The sequence below is a fragment of the Corythoichthys intestinalis genome, chromosome 19, assembly GCF_030265065.1.
Source record: "Corythoichthys intestinalis isolate RoL2023-P3 chromosome 19, ASM3026506v1, whole genome shotgun sequence".
NCBI lineage: Eukaryota > Metazoa > Chordata > Actinopteri > Syngnathiformes > Syngnathidae > Corythoichthys > Corythoichthys intestinalis.
Window position 1 is genome coordinate 41,117,319 of NC_080413.1, and position 6,965 is coordinate 41,124,283.

The window sequence follows — 6,965 nt, forward strand, 5'->3', positions numbered from 1 at the left end:
TTAATGCCATTATTTAGCTATATTACTTTAACGCCAGTAACCCAAAATAACAATAATTTGGTATTGTATGTTCTTCAGAGGAAATTCCCTGCGGAAAAAAGTGGATTTGTCCTGTCAACGTATGCGCTCATTGGATTTTAGCGGTTAGTGGGTTTCTTATATTTTCATCAGACCTACCGAATCTGGAATGTATTGTCTATAGCTGTTAATTGAGCTGATGCCATAGAGAAGTGAAATTTCATTAGTAAGTTTACTACATAAATCTGTCATTGTGTGGAATTATAGATTGTCCACATGTCTGAGAGGACACTGGTGATCATCGATCCATTGGGGAACGAGGACAAATATGAGAGCAAAATCTTGCGGAATTGGAGGTACCAGCTTTAGAAAGTTTTAAATTCTTGGTCTTATGTTAATATGGAAGTTAAAAGTTCAATGTTCATGTTCATTGTTATGCTTATAAAACAATAATTAGGAACTTCTTGAGGTTGGCGGGCCGTGAGTTCCAAATAGAAACTTGGACTACCAAAACTGTTCCCCATAACAAGCAACAGGACAACAGTAGCTGTGGGGTTTTGGTATTAAAGGTAATGATTTTAAGATTTCGGAGTCTGTCATAAACTTTGCTGTTGTTATTTAGCACTGATATGTAACAATGCCTAAAATGCCATTTCACAGTTTGCGGAAGAGTATATGGCCAATGGCGATCTCAGGCACACCCAGACACACCTTCCCGATGTTCTGAAAGCTCGAGGAGATATAGCCTGTGCCCTCCTACAGGCTGGGAGTCTGTCTGTTTAAATAAAATGTCTGAAACTTCATCGGTCTCCTCACATCATTGAACTCCTGCATGCTCTCAATGTCACAATTTACTTTCAAAGGCATCTAAAGAACAGATCAGAGGATCTGTTGCTGTGCTTTATCATCTCCTGCCATCATTGATCCCTTATCCGTATAGGTTTGTCACGATAAAAAAAGTATTTAAAAAGGTAATAAAATTCATGTGGGAGGTCTTAAGCTCTGTCAAAAATATATCATTTATATCAGTAATAGGCTACCATCCTTCAAATAGTACTGGTAGGTAGCATCTTTAACAGGCTTATAACGTCCTTAAATTTTTTCTTTTAAAATGGTTAATAGGTTTAAGCATAGACATCATAATCGTATATTATGAAGTCTGGTTTAAGTCTGAATTTTCCCCAGTATGACTTTCAAATAGGCATGAAATGGAGTAAGTAGTCTTAAAAAGACTTATTCAGCAGACAAAAAGCCTGTTAAACTGTGCCCCCTATAGTGCAATATTCAACTCACAATTCTACTGACAGTATTAAAGACGTCTAATCATCTTGCTCTCTTCATCCCTCTGCTGAGCGGTTCAATGTTTTTCACTAGTTGACGTCCGATCCATTTGAAGTGCATGGGAGGTCCTCCCACGCAAAATGGATGGGATGTCTTCAGCTGTCAATGGCAGAGAAAGGCAAAACCGTTAAAGGACGTAACAACCCTATTAAAAATGCTAATCGAGTAGCATATCATTACGAGTGACTTTATAAGCCTGCTAAAATATGCTAATTATAGTGACAAGTCTTATTTAAAGGATGTTATAAACCTGTTGAAATACAGTACTGCTACTGCAACAATATTTACAGGACATTATAAGCCTGATAAACTCACAACACTACATAATCTTTTATTTATTTATTTATTTATTTATTTTTACATCTTTTAAAACTACATAATCTTTAATATTAGTGCTTCGACAGTCAGTGGCAGTACCTAACTAAACGTGTCAAACGTATGGTCCATTTGTTCGACGGGACACCTTGCATCGGTAGTCCCCGCTGTCGAGTTGAGGAGCTGTCAAAAACGGGGCTCCTACTTCGACAAAGGCTCCCCATTCGTCAGAACACCGGCCCACTCATTTAAAATAATGTCATTATGCATACACGTGTTAAATTCAGTGTTCTCTAAAGCCGTGTACTGTAATTCTATGTAATCCAATTCAGTGCAGGTAATGGTTGTTTAACAAGGTGGCTTTATTTTAACAAGTGCAACACAACATATTTTGAACAAATTTACAAATGGATTTAAAAAAAAACTATATTAAATGATAGATTTGAAAAATAAATTAGGGCTGTCAAACGATTAAAATTTTTAATCGAGTTAATTACAGCTTAAAAATTAATCGTAATTAATCGCAATTCAAACCATCTATAAAATATGCCATATTTTTCTGTAAATTATTGTTGGAATGGAAAGATAAGACACAAGATGGATATATACATTCAACATACGGTACATAAGGACTGTATTTGTTTATTATAACAATAAATCAACAACAGGGGTCCCCAAACTACGGCCCGCGGGCCGGATACGGCCCACAGCCACATTTGGTCCGGCCCCCTGAACAAATCAAAACAAAATATTTTGTAAAAAAAGAAGAAAAAAAAATATATATATATATATTTTTTTTTTCTTTTTTTTTTTTCAATAGAGTTATTTATGTCCTGGCTTTTTTCTGTGAAGAACTGAGCAATGGTTATTTGGTTATTATCTATTTAATTAATACAGTATTATTATATTATATTACATTACATGATATTATATTATATTATATTATATTATATTATATTCAGGGGTGCACATAAGTGGTCCGCACATGTGTACTGGACGTAGACAAACGCGCTGGCCCTCAACGGCTTCCATACGCTTTTGCGTACCAATGGCTGACCACTATTTGCGGCGGACACGAGAAAATAACTTCTCAAAATGTCGATGAGGAAGGCCACACTGAGTAATTACTTCCGTGTTCCCCCACCCCCGTCAAAAGACAGACAGACGACAGAGACGTCACCGGAGCTACCGAAAAAAAGGACTTTTGCTGAAAAGTGGCTACAGGAGGTACCATGGCTAGAAGTGAATGATGCTCGCACGGAAATGCGGTACAAAATGTGCCATGAGAATCCCAATGTCGCCGATTAGAGCAACGCATTTTATGTAGGGTCAAAGAATTTCAGCCATCCAAACTTTGAAAAGCACAAAAAAAACAGAGAGCATGTGGCAATTAAGCAAACTATCGATGTCAAACAGGACCCCACTCGCCCTATGGACATGTGGCGGAATAGGGCGGAATAAAGGTAATGAACAGCGACATGCACTGACAAACGTGTTTTTGCTCGCATTTTACAAAGCTAAACATACACGTTCAATGAGGTCTTATGAGGAGGACATCCCACTTTTAAAAAGGCTTGGAGTTAATGTGGGAGCCGCATAATGCCCTTTATTTTGAATTGGTGCTTTTATGTTTATTTCTTTACATTTCACTTCAAAGTAATGGCAATTTTGTTGTGCCAGTTGATGTTAATCAAGCATTAACTGTTAATATAATTAATCAAAGTTAATTGGCTCTAAGTAAAGCTTGTCATAAATTTATCGCATCAGGTGGGTCGGCTCTCAAGCTCAATGAGGACCAAGTCACATCTCCAGGTCCTCCTCTGAGAACCTGGGCAAAAAAATTATGTGCACCCCTGATTATATTATATTATATTATATTATATTATATTATATTATATTATATTATATTATATTATATTATATTATATTATATTATATTATATTAAGGGCTGTCAAAGTTATCGCGTTAACGGGCGGTAATTAATTTTTTTCATTAATCACGTTAAAATATTTGACGCAATTAACGCATATGCCCCACTCAAACAGATTAAAATGACAGCAGTGTCATGTCCACTTGTTACTTGTGTTTTTTGTCTCCCTCTGCTGGCGCTTGGGTGCGACTGATTTTATGCACCATGAGCATTGTGTAATTCTTGACATCAACAATGGTGAGCTACTAGTTAATTTTTTTGATTGAAAATTTTACCAATTTTATTAAAACGAAAACATTAAGAGGGGTTTTAACATAAAATTTCTATAATTTGTACTAAAATCTATCTTTTAAGAACTACAAGTCGTTCTATCCAGGGATTGCTTTGACAGAATATTAATGTTAATGCCATCTTGTTGATTTATTGTTATAATAAACAAATACAGTACTTATGTACAGTATGTTGAATGTATATATCCGTCTTGTGTCTTATCTTTCCATTCCAACAATAATTTACAGAAAAATAAGGCATATTTTAGAGATGTTTGAATTGCGATTAATTACGATTAATTTTTAAGCTGTGATTAACTCGCTTAAAAATTTTAATCGTTTGACAGCCCTAATTATATTATATTATACTATATTATATTATATCATTTTTATTTTATTTACTTTGGTTCCGTGAAGAATCCAGAAAGGGTTATTTGATTGTGGCTTTCTGAAAAACAATACATTTTTACATTTAGGCACTCCTGCAATCGTCACACTTTTTCTGTTACAAACTGACCCCGGCCCCCTCATCAGAGAAGAGAAGGGTTATGTGGCCCTCACAGGAAAAAGTTTGGGGACCCCTGATCAACAAGATGGCATTAACATTATTAACATTCTGTTAAAGCGATCCATGGATAGAAAGACTTGTAGTTCTTAAAAGATAAATGTTAGTACAAGTTATAGACATTTTATATTAAAACCCCTCTTAATGTTTTCGTTTTAATAAAATTTGTAAAATTTTCAATCAAAAAATAAACTAGTAGCCCGCCATTGTTGATGTCAATAATTATTTACACAATGCTCATGGGTGCTGAAGCCTATAAAATCAGTCGCACCCAAGCGCCAGCAGAGGGCGGCAAAACTCCATAAAACACAATTAACAAGTGGGCATGTCATTGTACTGTCATTTAAATCTGTCTGAGCAGGGCATGTGCGTTAATTGCGTCAAATATTTTAACGTGATTAATTAAACAAATTCATTACCGCCCATTAACACGATAATTTTGACAGCCCTAAAATAAATTAATAAATAAGACCTTTTCTGCAACATCAAATATTAACAAAATGAGTGCTTACAGATAAAACAAACATAGCAACATAACAATATGAAAAATAAAGAATACGTATTGCACATTGTAACAACTTCTAATGATACTATTATCCATTTTCCATTTCCACTTTGAAAACGCCACGTAATTGATTATATTAATTCTAATTTTCACTCGCTGAACGACATGGCAATTCTTCCTTCAGCTCTGCACCTGTTGTGTGTTCATTATGGCTAATGCTTGCTGCTACATATCCCTTGTGAGGTGCTACAAGAAGCCAAAGTTTCCACAATTACATATTGTCGTATCACACGGTGCAAGTTGCATTTTATTCGCCATCTGGCCTCACCACTTTTGTTGTAATCCTCTGTAGTTTGAGGCAGCAAGGTCGTTGCATGAAAAAAATTAGCTATTTTCGCGCATTTTGCCGATTCTTACACGAGTGCTTTTCTCTTTTTAATTCTTATTTTTCAGCGCCACCCTTGCTCTTTTTATCCATCCAAGCACCGAGATAGCAGCTAATTTGGCTCAATACAGACTACAATTAGGGGGCGGAGCTGCATGCTGTATTTTTCGTCTGCACACGTGATGATGAGTCTGGAAAAAAAAATACTGTATAAATATATATATATATATATATTTTAAAAAAAATTATTTTTTTTTAAGACGGCCCACAGGGACAGCGGTAACAGAATTTAAGTTATACTCAGTGACACTGTCATAAATAAATACCAAACAAAAAATTATGACAGTGTAATTTTTTTTTTTTTTAAATAAAACCCAGACCGGCCCATCTGGCCGGCCGGCCCATCGGGAATCGTCCAGAAGCTCCCGATTAGTCACTCCCGGCCTGATTGTACGTCTTCAATAAAATTTAAGTGAATGTCGTCTATCTCTTTCAACCGTCGGACTGTGTCGTCATTAAGTGTGATTTACACAATTAAAGTGGACATTTTATAGCCTGTGTCATTGCTTTGTCTGTGAATATGTATTCAAAACAGTGTTGTGATACACAATAATGCTTGTCTCTTAAGTGGCTCGTGTAACATGTTGAAGAGTAAATAAGTTTTACAGTATATACAGTGCCTTGCAAAAGTATTCGGCCCCCTTGAATCTTGCAACCTTTCGCCACATTTCAGGCTTCAAACATAAAGATATGAAATTTAATTTTTTTGTCAAGAATCAACAACAAGTGGGACACAATCGTGAAGTGGAACAACATTTATTGGATAATTTAAACTTTTTTAACAAATAAAAAACTGAAAAGTGGGGCGTGCAATATTATTTGGCCCCTTTACTTTCAGTGCAGCAAACTCACTCCAGAAGTTCAGTGAGGATCTCTGAACGATCCAATGTTGTCCTAAATGACCGATGATGATAAACAGAATTCAACTGTGTGTAATCAAGTCTCCGTATAAATGCACCTGCTCTGTGATAGTCTCAGGGTTCTGTTTAAAGTGCAGAGAGCATTATGAAAACCAAGGAACACACCAGGCAGGTCCAAGATACTGTTGTGGAGAAGTTTAAAGCCGGATTTGGATACAAAAAGATTTCCCAAGCTTTAAACATCTCAAGGAGCACTGTGCAAGCCATCATATTGAAATGGAAGGAGCATCAGACCACTGCAAATCTACCAAGACCCGGCCGTCCTTCCAAACTTTCTTCTCAAACAAGGAGAAAACTGATCAGAGATGCAGCCAAGAGGCCCATGAACACTCTGGATGAACTGCAGAGATCTACAGCTGAGGTGGGAGAGTCTGTCCATAGGACAACAATCAGTCGTACACTGCACAAATCTGGCCTTTATGGAAGAGTGGCAAGAAGAAAGCCATTTCTCAAAGATATCCATAAAAAGTCTCGTTTAAAGTTTGCCACAAGCCACCTGGGAGACACACCAAACATGTGGAAGAAGGTGCTCTGGTCAGATGAAACCAAAATTGAACTTTTTGGCCACAATGCAAAACGATATGTTTGGCGTAAAAGCAACACAGCTCATCACCCTGAACACATAATCCCCACTGTCAAACATGGTGGTGACAGCA

At 36.5% G+C, this 6,965-nt stretch overlaps 1 long non-coding RNA gene across 1 annotated transcript; it reads left to right on the plus strand.

Moving 5' to 3' along the window:
- Positions 1-295: 295 nt before the first annotated feature.
- Positions 296-736, plus strand: LOC130907939 (uncharacterized). Its single transcript, XR_009061553.1, has 3 exons — positions 296-374; positions 476-587; positions 679-736. It is a non-coding gene; the product is annotated as an uncharacterized LOC130907939 (long non-coding RNA).
- Positions 737-6,965: the final 6,229 nt, after the last annotated feature.